Source organism: Ursus arctos, unplaced genomic scaffold (genome assembly GCF_023065955.2).
Source record: "Ursus arctos isolate Adak ecotype North America unplaced genomic scaffold, UrsArc2.0 scaffold_37, whole genome shotgun sequence".
NCBI lineage: Eukaryota > Metazoa > Chordata > Mammalia > Carnivora > Ursidae > Ursus > Ursus arctos.
Genome location: NW_026623053.1, coordinates 7172465 through 7195269, shown reverse-complemented (window position 1 = coordinate 7195269; position 22805 = coordinate 7172465). Strand labels below are relative to the sequence as shown.

General features: G+C 39.7%; 1 long non-coding RNA gene across 2 annotated transcripts in view; it reads right to left on the bottom strand.

Annotated features, from left to right (window-relative positions):
- Nucleotides 1–22805, bottom strand: part of LOC123000352 (uncharacterized) — a 249549-nt gene that overhangs the window by 216193 nt on the left and 10551 nt on the right. For both annotated transcript variants that reach the window (XR_006408307.3, XR_007187910.2), the window contains exons 3-4: nt 16249–16358; nt 141–320 (exon numbers count right to left, since the gene is read on the bottom strand). This is a non-coding gene — a long non-coding RNA (uncharacterized LOC123000352). The remainder of the gene's footprint in view (nt 1–140; nt 321–16248; nt 16359–22805) is intronic.

The following is a 22805-nucleotide window of genomic DNA, read 5'->3' as shown; positions in this document are numbered from 1 at the left end:
AATGTTGAAAACCCAATATGAGTCTCCAATCTGGGGAGTGGCATGGCATGTTACTGATCCATGAAATCCTTATATCTGGAATGTATGACTCAGACAACATATACCAAACTCTCCCTGATGTTTGCATGTGTCTTACTAACCTTCACCCACTAGTCCTTCTTGTAGCTTCTGCCACCGTGGAGTCTCACTTGTCCTTCTTCCACATGAAAACCCTTTTTCTAGTTGAAGATCGTTCTTCTTCCCCAAGATCTTTTTTCTTCAGAATAAAAAATCTTTTACTGTCTTCGACTATCCTTTCGAGCCAGGCCTCTAAAAAGAGCCTATGAGAAGGAAGAAAAAACGTAAAAGAAAGAAATACATATATGCTATTATGATTAATATTACTGTTACCATCGAAGGCAGGAAATCACATCTCTTCTATGTTTTATAAATGAGGCAGCTGAATCCAATAAGCTCAGAGGCTTAACCAATCAAACAGCTCGTAAAAGACATCCGGTACTCAGCAAATCAAACTGTCTTGCCCTTGATAAAGGTATGGTAACAGGTGTATATAAATGGACTTGACAAATATCTCCACTGTGTAAGCTCTGCCACGCATTACTGTGGCAAGAAAGTTTACAGAAAAATGGTAGAGTCCCTCCTCTGATCACAGTCATGACCCAGTATATAAATAAAATAACAAAAGTATGAAAATGTTATGAGAAAATAGAAACAGAAACAACTAACTTCACTTGGGAGAGCTGGGAAAGGCACAAGAGAGGACATAATATTTAGGCGAGGCCATGAAGGATGAACAGGAGTTTGCCAAGGAGAGTGAACCTTTATCCCAGATAATTTACTGCAGCAGGAAGGATGTGTTTGGAGGGAAGGTATGAGTTCCACTGCAGAGCTGAACTGCAGGTAACTTCGGGGACATCCAATGAAGACAACCAAGAGGCAACTATACCATGTAAAAGAAATGAAAAAACAGATCTATGAGGTACATGCACACAGAAAGCTGAGCTGGAAAAATCTTCTTCACTCTTCTACCCAATTGGAAAATGCTTAGGGTGAGTTACTTTTAACTGTATGATTCAAGAGGGTTTTCTTTTCTGAATCATGGTTTAAAAACCCATTTTTATTAATAATAATGAAATGAGAAAGAGGATAAGAAAAACATCCTCCAAAGAGGTAAGTTTCAACAGTGTGAGAATAAAGTTATTCAACATCGAACTTTCTATCTTCAACTTGCAGATACATACAGTTCATCTACAGCCAATGGACTCTCAGTGTTTGAAGACTATTTACCGTAGTTTGCGATAAGAACAGAACTAAAGAGGTAGGCTTAGCTTGAAATCCCATGACGTTGCCTGTTGAAGATTATTCTCATATATGGAAACGACTTCTTGATATTGATAAGCCCTCTGTAATTCATTTCGTCCTAGCAGAGGTAGGCAGTTTATTTGGAACCTGGCAGATTCAAAGCACGTGTCAGAGATCCTGAGATAGGGATTTGCCACATTAACCCGTCTGTAAAGGCATATGGCGGGTGGACTCAGAAGCCCGCCAAGCAGCGTCACTCTGGTGATGTTCTGTTCAAGCAAAAGGAGCTTATATCAGGGCTCCTCTGGAGTGAGAGCATCTGCATACAATAGGCTGCACCTGCATGAGACAATTCTGGCATGATCTCTTCAACCATGTGTTCACTAAGCCTACCCCTTCTATGCCCCCCCCATCATCCACAGACTCCATTCCTGGAGTCTCATGGAATGGGAGCTCGGATCTCGCCTTCTTAGCTTCCAGCTACACTTAACCACAATGCCATGCACATAGTAGTAGCTCGATAATCATTTCTTGTTTGATGGGTGCAGCCCAAATCAACAAGTATGAACTTAAAAAAAGACTGAATCAACACTGTCTAGCAACACAGTCTGCCCCCATGTTACAATACATATTCGGAGGTCTTCAGTGGGCATTGACCCGGGAAACTTCCTGCGGGTTTTGTTGGCTCCTCCCTTTTCATGCATCTCCTGAAAGTTTCCACTTGGAATTTTGAACAATAACCTGGATAATCAATTTGGTGTATTTTAACCTCTAATACTACATTTAAACTTACTGAACAAAATCATCTCTCTCTGTCCTGAGGCTTCTATTTTGAGTTTTCTCTTGGCACCATTACAGCATGCACTTAAAACTGGGATTTTTTTTTGAGCTTGGATGAGATGCAGAATAATTTTCTGTTATGCATGACTGAGAGGCAAGAAAAATATTTCAGAGGAAGAAAGCTATCTCTAAGGGGTTATAAGAATAATTTGGGGTAGGACTGATAGAGAATTTAATTTAGCAGCATTAATATATGAAACAAAATACTAAAATCTCTTTCATACTTTATGGTGTATTGCTAATCACCCATAACAGCTCTGATTAATACATATTTTAGTTGCATCTAAAGAATTCTCATCTATGTGCCTGAGTTATTCTGTAAATATAAATTGAATGAGAGTATTTCGGTGTGCTGTTGTTCATAACCTATCTCAGTCCTAGATAGAGCCCAGGGGAAGAGCCCTTTGTAAATACACTCTAATAATGACCACAGAACATTGAATTTATGCACAAAAGTTGCTATAATTCTTTCTGTTGGTGGTTTATTTCACACATCGATGGCAAGAAAATTAAGGGCCTCCATTAAAAATAGAGTGCTTCAAATTAAAAAACCAAGACTTAGATACAACCCATTCAAGGCTATTGTTCTCTTGGGCTATCATTGGTCAGCCTCTCTCCAGTCTAATCTGTCTCTCAGCAAAAACACCAAGACCGTTTCAGAGAATATTACACTCAGAAATACTGCTTCTATATATATTGGCAGCAAGCATCATCTGGGAAGGAAAATCATCTTGTCCCAGAAGCCTGTAGAAATTGTCCGGTGAAAAATAATGAAGTAAATCCCAGGGGGCAAACCAAAACAATGAAAGTAAAGACACATTTTACAAAGGCTGTAGAAATAAATTTGAAGTTTTCTTTTGAAAAAAATTGAAGTCCTGCACAGACCCTACTCATCAAAGCGGGGGGGGGGGGGCAGGAATGTTTCTCTCTCTTGGAATGAACGCTTCTATGCAAGATTTTAGCAATAATTAGTGGTGCTGTGGTACTTTCCAACCGAAAGCTCATTGTGAAAGCAAGACCATAATTTAAAGAAAACCAATGGAGAGTTTCCCAACTAGCTAATCATGGAGTTGATGTATGCCTTGTTCTTTGTACCACTAAATACAGTTGAAAATCTTTGCCCCCTTAGCCTCTGGTCATAGCACTTGCTTTCTTCTTTTCCTTCCTTTCCAGTCATGTTCCAGTTCTCTCATCTCTGTGTCACCCACTCTCCTTCTCCGATCATTAATTCACATCAAGGCCTCTGTTAATATACAGTTATGGGAATCCCTCTCTTTAATTTTATAATTTTCCACATCAAATCTAATGCCTAAAATCATACACATCATCTTGTTTTCCTGGAATCCCTCCTGACTGGTGTAGTTCTGGTCTAGGCACATGTGTCCTTCCAATCACTCAGACTGTCACACTTATGGCACATATGCAGTTAGACACCCACCCCCCAAGACTCTTACTGTAATATCACCTAACAATGTTTATCTCTGGGTGATGGAATTTAATGATAAATATGTATATATATGAATCATTTGAACACACGTACTGCATTTCTAACACACACGTAGACAATATATTTGCCTGTATCTCTATACCTTGTACCCGTCTCTTTCTTATCTCGATGCTAAGCTCTGTCTTCATCTTTACATCATTCCTCAGCTCATCTCACTCGTCTTAAACCTCCCACTTCTCTCTTGCCCATCTGAAGTAGAAAACCTCACTTCCCACTTGACCAAGAAGATTGAAGGCTTCTAGTATGTGTTCTCCCCACTTTCATTCTCCAAACCCTCAAAATTCCCCAGAGCCCACAAATATTCTTCCTTTATGTTCTCCCATTGGCCTTGATTCTCTGCCTTTATGCCTGTCCTTGGATCTTGGCCCATCAATTGATTATTTCCTATTTTCTGGCATCCTCTACCTCTTTCTGGAAGAAAAAAAGAAACAAATCTTCCCTTCTACCTACAACATTTTCAAGTACATCGTCTGAGAAAACAAACAAACAAAAAGTCTTCTTTAGCCCTGCTCATCTCGCAAGCTACCAGACCACTCTCCCCTGACCTCACACCAGCCTTCCCCTCCTACCTTTCCCTTGATTCCTTAGCCCACTGTACCAGTTTCAGTCTTCAGCATACTAGTGAAGCTGCTGTCTTGAAGATAATCATTTAACTCCTAAAAACAAACCCAATAGCCTTATTGTGGTTCTTAGTCTTTTTGGTTTCTTGGATACATTTGCCATTGTCCCAAACGCCAATTCTCAAAATGTTCTCTTTCCCTGACCCTGTCACTCTCCAATCTTCTGAGTTTCTTCCTATTTTCTTGACATCTATCAGGTTTCCCTTTTTGGCATGTCTTCCTCTTTCTGTCCCTTAAATATAGATTTTCCCCCAAGGTCTCATTGTTAATCCCTTCCCTTCTCTCTCCCTATTCTTTTTCAGGTCAATTCCTTGGTTCACAAGGACTGGCTAACAAACTTGTATATCTCCTGTCTTGAAACACAAGCTAAATTTCTAACCACTTCCCAGGCAGCTCTGCTTGGTCTTCTGCAGGCATCTCAAACTCAACACACCCAAAATGTGGACTACCATCTTCCCTACAAACTTCCTTTCTTTGCCTGAATTTCCTGTCGTATCAATTTTGTTTATTAAAAAAAAAAATAGTGAGATTGTTCTATTTCCCCAACCCTTTCTTTCTTGATATTTTAAGTGATCCTCATTATGGACTGTTTTTTCTTCTTTCTGTCTAGCCATCTAATTGCTGTGCAACTTCTCAGATCGCAGTGTCAAGTCTCTACTGAATCACAGCCTGACCGCCCCCCTCCTTTGATTCCTGCCTCACTTATGATGGTCCGTTCCTTTGCGCATTTAACAAATTATTATTTGTGACTCATTGAGTCTTGCATCATCTTTTCATTTAACTTTTTATGCGTCTCTATTTCATTTACTCAATTATATTGTAATTTATTTCAAAAGCATGGCTCATTTATTACATTTCCTCAATCTGTCTCCCTCATTCGTGTATTCAAAGCATGTTTATGGGGTATGTCCTAGATACCAAACACAATTAGATACTGGGAAAAGATAAATACGATGTGTTCCCGACCATAGAGGTGTTTGCCATCTAATGGGAGAGTCAGAAATAAAAGTGAATAAGTACAGCAATGTGATGAGTGTTACGTTACATGTATGCACAATACACTCTGGGCACCCAAGGAAGGAATGCCCTACAGGATTAAAAATTGCCCCCCAAAATGCTACCCAGGTGTATTCTTACAGGAAGACTAATAGCTAAGAAGGTGGACGATGATGAAAGGGCACTCCGGGCAGAGCAAAGGTAAATAGTTAAGAAAACATATAATTTCTTTGTAGGTCACAATCAGTTAGGTATGGGTAGACTGGGGTAGCGACAGGAATTTGGAAAGACGGGAATCATAAAAGATTGCAAATATCAAGCTAAGGATTTTGACTCAATCCTGGGGACGATGGGAAGCCATGGGGAGATTTTTCAGTATAACCTTTTCATTAAGCCATACATACAGAAAGGTGTACAACTCATGTTTACAGTTTAATGAATGTTCACAAAGCAAACACACCTGTGCAGCCAACACCTAGAATGAGAAAGAAAACACTACCAGAACCCATGGAAAGATTTTAAGCAGTGGAAATACATTATCAGACTTGGATTTTGGAAGATCTTTCTGGTGCACTGGAGGAAGAAACTGGCAGGGAGATCATTTAAATGGTAAAGGCAAAAAATCATAAGCTTTAAAGTAATGACATTGTAAATGCAGAAGAAGGAACGTGCTTAAGGGATATTTGAGAGGCACAATCAGTAAGATGAGAGGCAGTCTTTTAATAGACCATTATGTCCCTATGATGCTTACTGTCTGGTTCTTTGGTAAAGACCTTGTTTAGTCCAAAGAGACAGAACAAATAGGATACGTGCCTTGTGTGTGTAGAAAATATGCATATACAATAGACAGAGAGAGAGAAAAAGAAAGAGAGATTTATTATAGGGAATTGGCTCATGCAGTCATGTGATTATGGAGCCTGAAAAGTCCCAAGATCTGTAGTCAGCAAGCTGGAGACCCAGAGAACATGGTGCAAGCTCCTAGTCCAAGTCCAAAGGCTTGAGAACTGAAGAGCCAGATTGTGTAAGTTCCAGTCTCAGACCAGGCAGGCTAAAGACCCAGAAGAGCTGATGTTCCAATTTGAGTCCATAGGCAGGAAAATATTGATGCCCAGCTAAAAAAGTCAGGTGGAAGGAATTGCCTTTTACTCGAGGGAGGGTGTCTTTTTGTTCTGTTCATGCCTTCAACCGGCATGAGGTCCACCCACTTGAGAGGTGACAATCTGCTATACCCCGCCCCAATTTAAATGTTAATCTCATTCAAAAACACCCTCCCAGATATACCTAGAATAATGTTTGACCAACTATCTGCCACTCCAGGGCCCTTGCAAGGGTCACATAAAATTCACCATCCCAAACCCCTCTCTGCTGGTGGTTCCTTGAATGAGCACTAGAAAGATTGGACTCTGTGACTTTCTTCTTGCTCTGTCTCTGTTCTGACTTCACTTCTGTTTGACATATTCTTTTCTTAGATGGTCTAGCAGCCTTGTCTCTCTTTAAAGTAACTTTCAGTAACTCTTCTCTTGCCCATGTTGTACAGATTTCTTTTTTTTTAGTTTAATTATTTCTATATCATTATCCATCCATCCACACTCCCATACTACTTCTTATCTGGTGTATTTGCCAAATAATATAATAACAATACATATATTTGTATTATATAATAAGGGAAAGTCTAGATAGAAAGTAGAGTAATACAAGGATGAAAACAGAAGTGGCTTTCCTTAGCTATAAATCAGATTTTAACGTTTATTTCTATGAATCTGAACAGGTAAAAATAGATGTATTTTATTGCTTCTTTTATTATTTTTTGAATCATTTAAAGCAAATGTATTGTGTTGTACATATAGTTCTCTTTTACCTAAACATTTTTCCCTCCAGCTTTATTGAAATATAATTGATATATAGCATTGCCTAAGTTTAAGGTGTACAACATAATGATTTGATATATGTACCTAGTGTGATAGTACTTCTATTTTAATTGTCTATTTGTCTTTAAATATTGAATTTTTTAAAGCCAAATAAACAGTGTGTGACCTCAGCTGCTCTCTTTTTTTCCGTCTAGTTTCAGAAGATTTCTTTCCTCTTCCTGGTAAATTTTTAACTTTTATGGTGCCTAGAAAAATTCTGGAATGAAACACACTCAGTGATGGCCCATTCTGGAACACCACTCTGCTTGGTTGTCCTCTGCTTATCTGATCACTCTTTTTAGCTTTCTCGCCCCCTCTCCCACTCTCTTTCCCACTCCCTAAATATTCATGCCCTGTAGGCATCTCTCTTTGGCTTTACTATCCTGGTTCTACGGCTCTCCTCAAATAATTAATCCACTCCCATAGCTTCAACCGTGTGTTAGTCTGAGAAGCAGAAGCCAAGACTGGAGAAAAAGTGAGAAAGGAGCTGGTTGTGGCTGCGAGAGCCACAAGACTGCCACGCCGTTCTGACCCTAAGTGAGAGGCCAAAGGAGAGTAAGTCCGAGGCTGCTGTGTAATTCTAAAGAGTATTTGCAAAGGTCACCAGAGAGTCCTCAAACCAAAATCACTTATCGGTGGAGAGCCCACCTCGCTCTGCACCGTGGCATGATCTGGGAGTGGCCGGTGGGAAGGTTGGCCTCGGTGCGAATACAGAAAGGATTTCATGTGTGGCACCTGGAGCCATCGGTCATACAGTGGCTTTCTTCCACCACCTCCCAATTCCCAAACCTAATGGCCAGCCCTACTTTCTATTCTAAGCCTTAGAATAATAAAGTTGATTGCCGCCAATTACCTTCGACTCAGGCTCCATGCAAACCTCATTTACGTGTACCACCAATCATTGTTGAATTCCTATTATACGTGAGACTGCTTCCTCTGAAGGAGCTTGTAGACTAGATGGGGAAATAAGCATGTAATAAATAATTACAAGTCATTTGTTCTTGCAACAGCATTGATTGTGTGCCTATTGTATACCAGGCACTGGGACGAGGGTTGGAGACGCATAACAGTCAATAAAACATGCCCTAAGGAGCTCAGAATCCAGTTGGATAAGTGGAACAAACAATCACATAATTACCATATAATGTAGTAGGAAATGGGAAAGGTAAAAATCTACATCTTAAAGTATAAATAGGAGGTATCCAATCCACAAGAATAAGGGGCGGTAAGGATTTTCTAGGTTCTCAGAACAGCGTAAGCAAAGACATATTAACAAGTAACAACACGGTGTGGGAGGAACTACGTGGTCTTATTGTTGTAATCAGCTATTTCAATAATTTAAGTGAGAAATAACAAATGCTTGAGCCGAATGTTTGTCAACTAAATGAAGGGCTATGAAGTGGGGAAAGGGGGTATGGGGAAGATATTTAAGAGACATAGTTGTGGGAATTTGGCAACAGACTGTATATCTGAGGGAAGAAACGAGTGCTCTCGATCTCAATGTCCAACACCTGTCTTCCAGAACTTCACCTCTCCCTGATACCACCATTCACAAAGGTACTGTAGCTGGAAAGCTCAGTCAGAGCCTCATGCAGAGCCAGCTAAGCATGTAATAAATGCATACTGAGTAAACTAATGAATATCTAGGAGTCCAGAACATGAACTGGCATCATTGCCTGTCTTATCAGCATTTTTAGCTACAACCACATAATCCATTCTGGCTAATTTAAGCAGAAAGAGGATTTATTAAACAGTATTATACAGCTCACAGAATAAAAATGGGAGAGTTGGAGAAAGACTGGAGGCCCAATTTCCAGGAAGAATGTTCAAGACCAAGTCACAGAACTAGTCTGAGGAGCACATGACCACCTCCAGTGCTAAGCGTTAGGTCACAGATCTTGACCAGAATGGCTCTTGCAGCCAGCACCCGGGCCACTTCTGTGTCAGGCGGGTGGCCTTGCCAACACTGCTGCTGGTGCCACTGTGAAAACTGGGCAGCACCCACACAGAGCCTGTTTCCCTCGGCTGCTCACTTCTGGCTCCGCTGACTGGTGGAGCCCAGGTCACTTGCCTGAGTTGCTCCTGCAAGAGAGACTGTGGAGCATGGGTTTTACCTTCATAGTCAGAATTTCTATGCTGGAAAAAAGGAGCTCTTACTGTGGAAAACTCCTCAAACATACAAAGTATTCAAGCTATAATGGACGGCCATACACATGATGTGCGTGGCTTCACTCACCTCGTGACTTGACTTAGGCATTAATTTAGGGGCGCCCCGGTGGCTCGGTTGGTTAAGCATCTGCCTTTGGCTCAGGTCATGACTTTAGGGTCCTGGGATCAAGCCCCACATTGGGCTTCCTGCTCAGCAGGGAGCCTGCTTCTCCCTCTGCCCCTCCCCCTCCCCTTGCTCACGCTCACTCTCTTGCTCTCTCTCTCTCAAATAAATCAGTAAAATCTTAAAAAAAAATTGATTTAGATCCCTTTTAGGAAAGGCACCAAGCAGAGTGCCCAGAGTGAAAAAGCAACAGTCCCTGTCTCGAAGCACACATTTCAGAAGCTGAGCCCCCCTTAAAGAGGGTGGGACTCTTTTCTGCGTCAAACAAAGGCAGTCTCACAAGTGTTGGTTGCAACTGCTCCGTGCTACTGCTTTAAATAGACGAGGCAGGCCATTCCGCAAAATACATTCTCCTTTTCCAGGCTTAACAAGCCGGCTGACAATTGCTTCCATGTAGTGGGTTCCACTTCCATCTTGGATTGCATAATCGTTTGTTTTCTTCTTCCTTCTTCAAATTGAACCATTTGGGAATGCTGTGTACCATTCTGTCAGCTACCGCTGCTAGTTTCTGAATAAAATTTGCTCCGATGTTTTATAGTCTAAACCAGTGCTTCCAGCAGGGCACTCCGTGATGACCGAAATGGTCTATATCGGTTGTTCTCTGAGCAGAAGCCACCAACCGTGGGAGACTCCGGAGCCCCTGAAATGGGCTAGTGCCACTGTCGGACCGGATTGCTCATTTTATTTCATTTTAATTCACCTAGATTGAAATTCGAATAGCCACATAGGACTAGTAGCTAACAAATTGGACAGCACAGGTATAAATCTTAAATGTTCAAAAAATGACTTTAAATATTCAAAAATGATCCGAAGCTCTTCAATCCCCAACATTCTTTCATTTACTTCTCTGTGCAAAATATTACTATCCCTCCGATCTGGGATTGGGTCATTTGCCTTTTTTAAAAATATCACTGACCGTCTTGACACAGACTTACATAACTCTCTTCTTTATTGGAGTCTGTCAGAACTGGACACAATTCGAGTGTATAAAATCAGAATGATCTAGACAACTGGGTAGAGGCCTCCCTGGTCCATTCCAGTCTCCACCAGAAAAAGAAGGTAGTGATTAACAGTGAGGTGTGATTAAACAAGCAGATTTTAAGAAAGGCCATATATAGACGTATATGTGTGTGTGTATATATATATATATATATATATAAATTTGTTGTAACAATAGAAAGGCAGATAATGCATATCAATTACACGCATAATTGATTTTGTGTAAAATGACAAAATTTGGGGGCGTCTGGGGGGCTCAGTCGGTTGGGCGTCCAACTCTTGGTTTTGGCTCAGGTCATGACCTCACAGAGATTATACCAGATCAAGCCTTGCATCAGGCTCCGTGCTCAGTGGGGAGTCAGCTTGAAGATTCTCTCCCTCGGCTCCTCCCCTCACTTGTGCATGCTCTCTTGCTCTCTCAAATAAAGAAATAAATCTTTAAAAATTTTTTAAAAATAAAATTACAAAGTGTTAGAACTCATTTGAGAGGACAGTTAAATTGAATACAAATATACCGTCTGCATAAATTGTGCATCATTCAGCCAGAAAAGTCGAAGGAAGGGCATGTTTTGCTTTAGACTGGCCCACAGCCAAACAAAGGACTCTCACACTTTGAGGATCCCTGCTCTAAAGAGGAACGTCATTGATTTACAGTCTGTGTTCTCTGACGCTGTGTTCCTCCGTTTGGGTCATGGTCTCCAGAAGTTAAATGGACAAACAAGCAGAAGAGATACATAAGTGAAAGATTAGTTTGACCCTCTGAAATCTAAATTATTCTAGTCAACAATATGGACTACTTGTAGGCATTCACCCAGCAAGTCCTTCCAATGCTTGGAAATCGAGAAGAGTAAACCAATATATTGATTTTAATGTGTCACATTATCTTTGTGAAAATCCTCAGAAAATTTTTGGTGACACATTCCTGACAGATTCCAAGACATACGGTTCATATTGTACAAACTCATTTGTACCAGTAGATTGTAACCTAACAGGATGTCTATATATATAAAAATATGGATACCCACATATCCAGGGGGACCCCTCTTTATACATGCACACATAACATAACTTCTAGCTTTGGAAGTAGACACAAGCAAATCTTCTGAGCTCCTCTTCCATCTACGTTCAGATGCCACAGCAGTAATCTCCAAAGAGAGGCACACATAACCCTGAAGACTCTACCGTCATTCAGTGGAATTTGGGAACAAGATATTAAAACACGCGCTTATGTGTATATGAAAAATAAGAAATAGATTAAGGGTATTAATATCGTCCACACTAGAGCCCTCATGTGGCCTGCACGTTAGGTGGTCACATGAGTACACATTGCAAGACATCTCCAGAAGGAAGCAGGGTGCTCCTGATACTGAAGAATCGGTATCGGCAACTTCGCCCAATCTCTGCTTCTAGAATACTCCAATCGTTTGTAATGTACATGCATTAAGTGGAATTAAAAGGTATTTTATCTTCATTACTAGAATCTTAAGCACCAGAGTCTATTTGTTAAAAGCAGCCTCTAAAGCCAAAATGGCTCATTTCAAATCCTGCCTGACTTTGAATGTTTTTTCAACTTGTCTCTGCCATAGTTACCTCATCTGTAAAATGGGAATGAAACCTAACTCAGAATATTGTCATGAGATGAACGGAGGTAATACTGGCAAAGGGCCTAAAACAGTTCCTGTAAATGGTAAGCACCATATGAATCGTTGTGAGATAAATAGTGCTCAGGAGATGAGGAACGTTCGTGAAAATATTCTGTACTGCAGAGAGGTTCACTGGTTATCTTATGGCCAAACGTTTCAAGCTCCCATCAAACTTAAAAATGAATTATATAGTTTCTTTTAGAGAAAATATATGATCCAAATTTTCTGATCTTTTCTGTGATGTCAAGTGCCTATCAATAGTAAGCCTCACACAGATATTAAAAGAAAACAAACCACCCCAAAACTGATATGCCCCATCAAGATAAAGATTATCTTTTAGCAATGAGTAAGAAAGCAACGGTTTCTTTTTTAGTGCTATGGGAACACTTCTGAAAATGGGTGTTTAGAAATGTTTGTATCATTGTGTGACTGTGTGAAAATGATATGTGTTACCCATTAACATTTTTATTTCTTCACACACAAAAAAAAAAACCCTGGAAACAGAATTTTCTAATCCCTTTTAAAAAATCTGGAGTTGCATTGGAGTTTGGAATTGTTTGAAAAATTATAAATATGATGAACGTCCCATTTGTACCTTATATTTTTATTTATTTTTAAGTTATGCCTATTTCATCTTTGTCACATTCTTTTCAAATTTTACTTTTATGTTCATTTTATGCTGTTATATTAGAAAGAACATGTATATAATTTATAAATAAAGGCTATAGGATGAGAATATTTCTACCGATATGGGTGCATGATAAAGAAAAAAAACTACCATTTCATTCTCTAGAAATGGTTATTGTGACAGAAATTTCTTTATGGTTGATCTTAATCCTCACAATCACTCTAAGAGATAGGGACTTACGTTATTCCTATTCTACAGTATAGGAACCTGAAATTAAACATTCAATAATTTCCTCAGAGCCATAGAGCATGCAAGTGATTGAATCAGGATTGGAACACAGTTCGACCTGGCTCTAAGGGCATAATGATGGCCACGTTGCATCACCACTTTCCTAAATACACAGCAAAGGGATTATGGTGATACTTTGCACAGAAAATAACTTCAAAAGAATAATAGCAGAGAATTCAGATTGGTTACCTTAAAGAAAAGATATTTAACCGTATTTTGGTTACATATGTACAAGCAGTCTTTAAATTTCAAATGGCTTTTGCTCTAAAGCTGGGAATATAGACTTGCTAGGAATGTAGAATGCATTTTCTTCTAGAAACAGGATTCATGATAGGGGTTTCTGGACTATACTGAATCCTATTTTCTCATAATATATCTGGATTATTAGACACTAGCAATGAAAAATTGAAGAAAACCAAACTTCTGCAATGTCAGCAATTAGACACACACACACACACACACACACACACACACACAGAATCAGAATATTGCCACTTAAAAAAATATGTTTGAAAGGGCTGTGATAATACATAAGGAAATTTCGTGTGTGTTTTCAAAGGAACAGGCCCTCATTTTCATAGGCTTCATAAATTAATGTCAATTCTTCACAACACTTAATTTAACTTCAAAGTATATAAATTTAATTTTCTTGAGAGAGGTGAATAATTAGTGTTCTCTTATTTTTTTATTTTTTTAAGAATCTATATAGTTATTTGAGAGAGAGCGCAAGAGAGCATGAGCAGGGGGAGGGGCAGAAGGAGAGACAAGCAGACTTCCGGCTGAGCAGGAAGCCTGAGGTAGGGCTTGGCCCAGGACCCCAGGATCATGACCTGAGCCCAAGGCAGACACTTAACTGACTGAGCCACCCAGGCGCCCCATTGTGTTCTCTTATTTCTATCAGAATTGATTATGAGCTTAGCAATGACATCTGTATACCCATGAAAAAACATTGTCTTCAGTAAAATTGGCTGGGGCATGGGATGGAGAAAAGATAGGAGCATGGCAAGTGCTTATTCAAACCTAGTCCCTGTGGTTCTGCTAAATGTGCATTGCATCTCTATAATGTTAATGTTTTTAGATGATGTAGGCCCTCGTTCCCCCAAAGTTGCCCAGGTTGGCCCAGGGCAGTTTGGTTAATGGGTGGTCGTGAGTGGGATGGATGGACGTCAGGTGTCATGATGGATGGATGTCGAGTATCTGCAGCAAGAACAGCCTCAAGGTGGCTTTGACAGCAGTGAATGACCAACGCCCAAATTATGAGTCCAGGGTTTTTAATTCAGGAAGCACTTAAGATGCAGCATTGTTCTTTTTGGCAATGAGTTAAATGACTAACCTCCACTGAGAGAAATATTTAACTAATCATTCCTTGAAATCTCTCAGGATTCTCTAGCTCCAACAGGAAGAATATTAGAATTGGGATAGTTTTTCAGAGACCAGGTCATTCTCCTCATCTTTCAGAGAAACGTATTTATTTTGTCAGTTTCCCTAGATCGCCGCACTTAGAAAGGCACTGGCTGTGTCCTCTTCTTTCTTACAACACACTTTTAAATTCATTGTCATTTAACTTCTTGGTCTTCATCTTCTCTAACCTTAAGAAAGGGCATTCATTGATATTACTTACCTCCTTCCTTCTTGAAATTCTCATCTCCCACTTAACACTACTCGCTCTCCTCCTACCTTTTAAAATGCTCCATTTCTGTCTTTCTCTCTCTGACTTTCTACTTGCCACACTTCTAAATTTAAGTATCCCCTAACATTCTTCTTTCAGCTCTATTTTTTTTACACCCTCCCACGGCAAGTCACCCACACACAACTTGAACAATTACCACCATTGAATAACTCCCTAATGTATATTTCTTCATTCCCACATTTGTACGTCTTGACCACTGAAGTCCCAGGACTCCATCAAAGCCTGATAGTAATTCAACTGCTAAATCCAGTAGTTTAGTTCCTCAATGGTTTTCCCTTCCGATCTCTCTGTCCAGTCCCACTGCCACCTCAGCAATTTGGGAGCAAATATGATTTCTATACTGAGCTGTTGGATAGCAACCCAAATACTCTCCCTACTTCCAGTTTTCCTCTATGAATTCCTTACGTTTGTGTTTTTTGCCTTTTGCAAGCATATACGGGACTATAATGTCCTTGTTCAAATACACTTTATAGTCCTGAGAAGGACCTAGCCATGCTGTGTTGAAAACCTGAGCTAATAAACGTATGCTCTTTTAAGTTGTTAAATTTATGGTGGCTTGTTACATAGAAGTAGAAAACCAACATGGCAGCTTATATCCCCCAGACTGAGCAAACCAAGAAACGAGGCAGCCATGATACTGTTTGTTGAAAAACTATGTAGTCTGTTTGTGAGAAGTCGCTAAATCCCACCCACACAAGAAAAAAGAAATTAGGCTCTACCCCTTGAAGGGAGGAATATCAAAGAATTTGTGGATATATTTTTTTAAAATACCGTAATAATTGTAATAATTATTTTTTTCTTATTTTTACTATTGCTAGATAATAACTTATTTAATAAAAAAAAGTAGGCAGTATCTCTACACACATTTTATAGATGAGGAAATTGAAGCACAGAGAAATTAAGTAATTTGCCCAAGGTCACAGTTAGTAGTTGGCTCTGCTGGAGACCAATCACAGAATTTCAACGCCAGGGCCTGAGCTCCTAGTCACTATGTTAATTTTAGCAGTGCAGTTAAAAAGATGCCTCATAATAAAGTCCACGAACAAAATAATAAAATACTGGTCAATGAAAATAAATATAAAATTGGATGAATTCCTAATTAGTTCAATGACCATTTCTAGAGATGACCAATTAATGACTAATTCAAAGTTTACCTGAAAGGGAAATTAATTATAGCAGTTTATTTAAAATTATATCACCCACCATTTCCTCTAAAATATTTTATTTAGCCTTGAATATCAGCATCAAAGGAATGCTTACCAAATTAATGAATGGCAAGAAGAATTGCAGGAGTCTTAAAAAGCATGTCATAAGAGAAATAACTGAATAATTAAAGGGCCCAGAAATATCTAATTTAGAAAGGAGAAGATAAAAGGAGAACATATTTCCTGACTTGAATACAGAAGAGCGGATATGAAAAAAAAAAATTCATTTTATTTAGTGTGGTTTCAAAGGCAGAACTAAAATAAATAGATAGAAATTATGGGCAGGGGTACCTGGGTGGCTCAGTCGATTAAGCCTCCGACTCTTGATCTCAGCTCATGTCTTGATCTCAGGGTCCTGAGTTCAAGCCCCATGTTGGGCTCCATGCTGGGCGTGGAGCCTACTTTAAAAAAAAGAAAAAAAAGTTGTTGGCAGACTTCCGATCAATATAAGAACTCAGACCATTAGTCACCTCACAGCAATCCTGAGCTGTTGTGGGAGGTGGTAACTTCTGAGTCACCAGAGGAATTCCAAAAGGCCACTCCTCAGATGCTGCAGTTAAGAGCCATTTAGCATATACCCACAACTGGGTGGCTCGGTTGGCTGGGGTTCTGTCTTCAGCTCAGGTCATGATCCCGGGGTTCTGGGATCGAGCCCCGCTGGGCTCCCTGCTGGGCGGGAAGCCTGCTTTTCCCTCTGCCCCTCACTCCGTTCGTGCTCTCTCTCTCTTACTCTCTCTCTCTCAAATAAATAAAATCTTTTTTAAAAAATCCATTTAGCAGGTAAAGAGTTGGGAAAAACAATTACTTCTAAATAATCTTCAAACTCTAAATGTCTTCAGTCCTCTCCTCTGCATCCTTGACTCCTCCCCACACTTCACTACCCTTGTTTGGCCTATTAAACTATGCCTTCCAGCCAAGCCAGCTACTGGCACTCCCCAGAACTACCTTGCATTTCTTTTTTTTTTTTTTTTTAAGATTTTATTTATTTATTTGACACAGAGACAGCCAGTGAGAGAGACAGCCAGTGAGAGAGAGACAAGCAGGGGGAGTGGGAGAGGAAGAAGCAGGCTCCCAGCAGAGGAGCCTGATGTGGGGCTCGATCCCAGAACGCTGGGATCACACCCTGAGCCGAAGGCAGACGCTTAACGACTGAGCCACTCAGGTGCCCCTCTTGCATTTCTTGGCTCTGTACTTTCCCCCTCTTCTTCCTTTCACCTAGGCCAACTGTTAGCATCTTCTGTGATCAGCAAAATCAGACCCATCCTTGAAGACCAAGTAAAAAGCTATCACATCCCTGATGCTTTCCCCAAGAATTAATCTAATTATCCTCTTCACTTCCTTCAGCACGATGTTCAGCTCTCTTGTACGGCTTGACATTCTGTCTTGCATGAGACATTTTTATAGTTATTTTAATTCCCTATAAAATCGAAAGCTACTTGAAGGCAAGGACCATCTACTACTCATTTCCCCATTCCTGTTCAGTTTTAAGTATGACTGCCTGTCACCACCCTCATAATGCATGCTTATTAAATCGGATTGACACAGTTACTGCATGAAATCAATAGTGATATTGGGAGGATAATTTAAACACATTTTCCGATTAAGTGTACTTCGGTAGTGGAGTACTTGTGCCTCTCCTTTATCGACCCCACTAGTTCTTTTTTTTTTCCCCTGCCAGATTTTTTTTTTTAATTGTGGTAAAATACATGGCATTTACCACTGTAACCATTTAAAGATGTATAGTAGCATTTAGTACATTCACAGTATTATACAACCATCACTGCTAGATAGTTTCAGAACTTTTTTATCATCAGAAATGGAAACGCCATACCCATTAAACAATCACTCCTCTCCCCCCTCCATTTCCCCAGCCCCTGGCGCCCAATAATCTGCTGTCTCTATCCTTAGTTCTTCGAAGTTCTGACACAAAGTCTTGTACTAAGTGGTTATTCAGTAAATAGTCATTGAACTTAATTTGAATAAAAAGGCACACCCAGAAAATACATATGCTACTAGAGAAATAAACAGCAGGAGAGATCTGTTTTTGAAAGTGTAAATTATTTTTATAGGATACTGCCTCTGAATATAACATTCTATAGAATAATGTTAATGATTTTGTCAAATAAGCACTTTGAAATATAATGATCTATCTTAATGTTAAAAAAACAACAACAACAACAAAATAATTAATGTGCTAGAAAAGCAAACCAGAAATTAGTTGAATGAAAGTATGTTGGAAGAAGGTCTTTCAAAGCCTGATTTTGCCATGAGAACTTCCTAACTCCCACCAAAATGCATAGGAATGATTAAGATGACAAAAAGACATCTTAGGAGTTAGTCTTTTTTTTTTAAAGATTTTTATTTATATATTTAACGGAGAAAGAGAGAGAGAGAGAGCAAGAGCAGGGAGGAGGGGCAGAGGGAGAGTGAGAAGCTGACGCCCTGCTGAGCAGGGAGCTGGACATGGGGCTCGATTCCAGGACCCTGAGATCATGATCTGAGCCGACGGCAGTTGCTTAACCGACGGAGCCACCCAGGCACCGTTAAGAGCTGGTCTTTAAGAGATTTTAGGTTTTCCACATAATCTTCACTGCAATAGCTTATCTTGCAATATTCAAAATATTATCATTTTTTATTTTGCCTTCTTAAAACCATTGTTAAAGGATTTCTTTTTGATGTGTTTGTGTGATTTCTGGGAGTTGGGGGAGGCATGGATGAGGTTCCATGCCAGTTGTCACTTCCAAGTGATGATCCCACGGAAAATTCTGGCATTAGTTTGTAATCCCATCTACTAGTGATTACAAAAGACTGACTTTGGCCCAGGAAAATGTTCCTTTATCTTAATTTTTCTCTTCTTCCATGGTAGCAGGCCTACCTTTATAATCGTATGATATTTTTATACTCTGGCTGCTGGAGAATCCACTGCTTTATGCCTTCGTGTCTTCACCTAATAAATTAGTCCCATAGATCTTATAACTTCTGAGAGGAGCTGTGCTTTTTGCTTTTTTTTTTTTTTTTTTTTTTTTTTTTTGTTCAGTGCTAAGAGCTCACTGACTGAGGAGGGTTTTCCACAGTATAATGATGTGCAAATGACAATTTAAGTTAATTAAATTCAGTGACATTAAACTCACCATAAAACTCGCAATGTGTACAAAATGACTCATTTCCAACAAGCCCTATTTAATATCATGAAATTGTAAAGGTTATGATTTAGTTAGCTATTATTCCAGCGAATCTTGAGGCCATAATTAAAGGTATTTTTTTTTTCTGTAAAAGAAGACTGCTTTGCTGTCATGATTATTTTTACTTATGCATTCAGGACATTTCTTAAGTCATGTTTTATCTCTTTATATGTCACAGGGAAAAAATGGAAAGAGGGAATTTCTCAAATTACCCGCAGTAGAAATAGAGTAAATAGTAGATACATAAAAGAAAACAGATGAGGGAGAACCCTCTTTCAAAAGGCAGCACTGGGGGTTGACTGGAAGATAGAGTAAAATCTTTCAGCTCGAGGGAATGCAATGGGTACTGCCTTTCTGGGACTTATTTTGACAAGCGTCTTGCACATGGACATTTCCTTTGCATTAGCAATATCCCTTCTAGGAATTGATCCTAGGGAAATAATTTGAAAAGGGAGAAAAAAAATATATGAACAAGACTATTCATCCAAGTGTTATTTACATGTATATTTTAAAAGAAAACTAACCGGGGCGCCTGGGTGGCACAGCGGTTAAGCGTCTGCCTTCGGCTCAGGGCGTGATCCTGGCGTTATGGGATCGAGCCCCACATCAGGCTCCTCCGCTGGGAGCCTGCTTCTTCCTCTCCCACTCCCCCTGCTTGTGTTCCCTCTCTCGCTGGCTGTCTCTGTCTCTGTCAAATAAATAAATAAAATCTTTAAAAAAAGAAAACTAACCTGCAAACAATCCAAACATCCAAAGATAGGGGGCTAGTCGGCAAGTTATAGAGTGTGTATTTTATTAAATACCAGCCAGTCATTACAAATGATTATGTAGCTCTATATTATCTTCGTGGAGAGAAGTTACAACATAATAGTAATAAAAGCAATTTACAGAACAGTATGCACAGTATGAATCCATTGTAATTAAAAATACATAAAAATACACACAGGCACACATAGAAAAGTTTGGTAAAAAGAAACAATGCAATTTTAACAAAAGTTATCTCTAGGGGGTGCATTTATGTAGGGTTTTTCCCCCTGTTTGTTTATATGCACTTTTTTTTTTTTAAGATTTTATTTATTTATTCGACAGAGAGAGAGACAGCCAGCGAGAGAGGGAACACAAGCAGGGGGAGTGGGAGAGGAAGAAGCAGGCTCATAGAGGAGAAGCCTGACGTGGGGCTCGATCCCACAATGCCGGGATGATGCCCTGAGCCGAAGGCAGATGCTTAACCACTGTGCCACCCAGGCACCCCTATATGCACTTTTGAATTTTCCTACAATGATCATGGATTTCTTACATAATTTGAATGCAGAAAAGATAAGCAATTTTTCTGATTCTAAATTCTAATATGAATTACCTAAAACCTACTGCATTGTTCCTAAATGACCATATAAACTGTAAAAAATAATGAAGGTGGACAGGTGGGTGGGTGGGTGAATGGAGAACGGATCACAAATAATAGCGTTATTGCAGCTCTGCTGTTACTCACACAAAACCCCCCTATTTAAGAACATTTGCACTGGAAAGTTCTCCAGCTAAAAATATTTGAAAATAAAATGGCTTTTTAATTTTGAATGACTTTATTTATTTTCAAATTCAGTGTATTTTTATGTAAGTTCTATTTTGTAAAGATATGTGCAGTGAGCCCAATTCATTTCAAACTAAATGACATGACTAAGTGATTTTGATGCTGTCCCTTTCAAGGCTTAGACTGGAAGATGAATAAGCTAGATAAGGAGCTTTTCTGTGCTTATGTTTATGCTATAATTCCTCTAAGTATATGTACTAGTCAGCTATTGCCACAATACTGCTGCATAACAAACTAGCCTAAAACCTGATTGCTACAAGAACACACATTAAATGCTCATGGATCTGCAAGTGACTATGGCTCAGCTGATTGAAGCTAGTTTGGCTGGGAGGTTATGTCTCAGAAAGCAAGATGGCTGGACTTGGCTCTAGGCTTTGGATTGGGTTCAGGTCTAGTCCACTGTTGCTTGTTTTGGGGTTCGGGATAAAGTGGTAGCAGCTACCTGGGGTGTGTTCTTCTCATGGCAGATTGCTGGAGCATGAAAATCAAGCAAAATTACAATACAGCATTCTATAGGATGAAAACACCTGTTTGCTTAATTGGACAACTTCACAGCAAGTCTATCTCCAAGAACAACCAGAATCAGGTGAAACATTCTCCGAAAAGAGAAGCTGGTTTATGATAAAAGAGAAGAAAGTCATAAAAAGGTGTGTTTTTCCTCTTTCATCTGGGAGGGTTCCTTTAGTAGATAAAAGGAGAAATGCAAATTACACATGCTGTATTTAAATTTCTTTGGGCAAAAATTAAGAGTCAAGGGGTGCCTGGGTGGTTCAGTCATTAAGCGTGCCTTTGGCTCAGGGCATGATCCCAGTGTCCTGGGTTCGAGCCCTGCATAGGGCTCCCTGCTCCCCTGGGAAGCCTGCTTCTTCCTCCCCCATTCCCCCTTCTTGTGTTCCCTCTTTCACTGGCTATCTCTCCCTCTGTCAAATAAATAAATAAAACCTTTAAAAAAATTAAGAGTCAAGGACATCACTAGAAAAATGCAATCATCCTTTCCTAAAGAGCTCTCGTCTTGGGCACCACGGCACCTGCCATTATAAAACCCTTAAACACATCCTCACTTACTCTCTGTCATCCAGTCTCCAGTGTTCTCCAACGGTCCCGTATACCCCCATTAACCCCCAGTGCTGTGTAGGTTATGCTGTGTCATCCAGAACACAAATAGAAAGGATGAGATATTTTCTTGAGACCTATCTGAATATGCCTGATGATACAGACAATAGGAGGTAGAAAAGTCAGAATACAAGGGAGTAACAGGGAGACCTCGCCTGTCTCATGACACATGCAGCAGGGAAGTGACCTTGGACTAATTCTGGTAAGCATAACAGGTTGTAGAGGATTACAGAAGGCAATCTGCATGAACTTGAAGTCTTGCCAAGAAGAATTTTGCTTGAGGTGAGACCACTATCTAACAGTGTAATTAAAGCCTTTAGGTGGAAAGTTGGGGGAAGTGAATGGAGTCCTGCCAATTTTGCTGAGACCAGACCTTTTGGAGGCTCTTTCTGCTTTCCTCTGCACGAGCGCCATAGGGGGATGACGCTCTGAGTCACTGCGAAGAAAATGAATAGTCAAGGTATTTAAGAGGAGGGTGGGGGTTTGTCCCCATCCTGCCCCATGGGCCTCAAACTGGAAAGATATTAGTTCCTGTCCAAACCATCTCACTTCCTTTCTTTAAGTTCCTGAATATGATATCAGAATGTAAAAAAAAAAAAAAAAATAGACCATCTGGTTCAGACACTTTCTGTCATCTTTGCCTCCAGAATTTGCCTGAGTAAGGTAGTTTTGCCTGAGTAAGGTAGTTTTGATATTTGTTGTTTTATTTTTAGGAAAGAGCAAAATGCTATAAATAAACTTAAAGGAAGAAATAGATAATTTGTTACAGATCATGCAAAAACTCATATGAAGCAAACCATACATTCGATACGGTGTTTATAAGGCGGGGACTTTGGGCATGTAGCAGCTGTGCTGTTAGTGCGGAGGGCTAAAAAAAGTTTTAAAACCTTTTGAAGGTTTAATCCTAGACTGGCGTAAGAGCGTTACCTGGTTAATATTTAAGATGACAATAAATAGATGCAAAA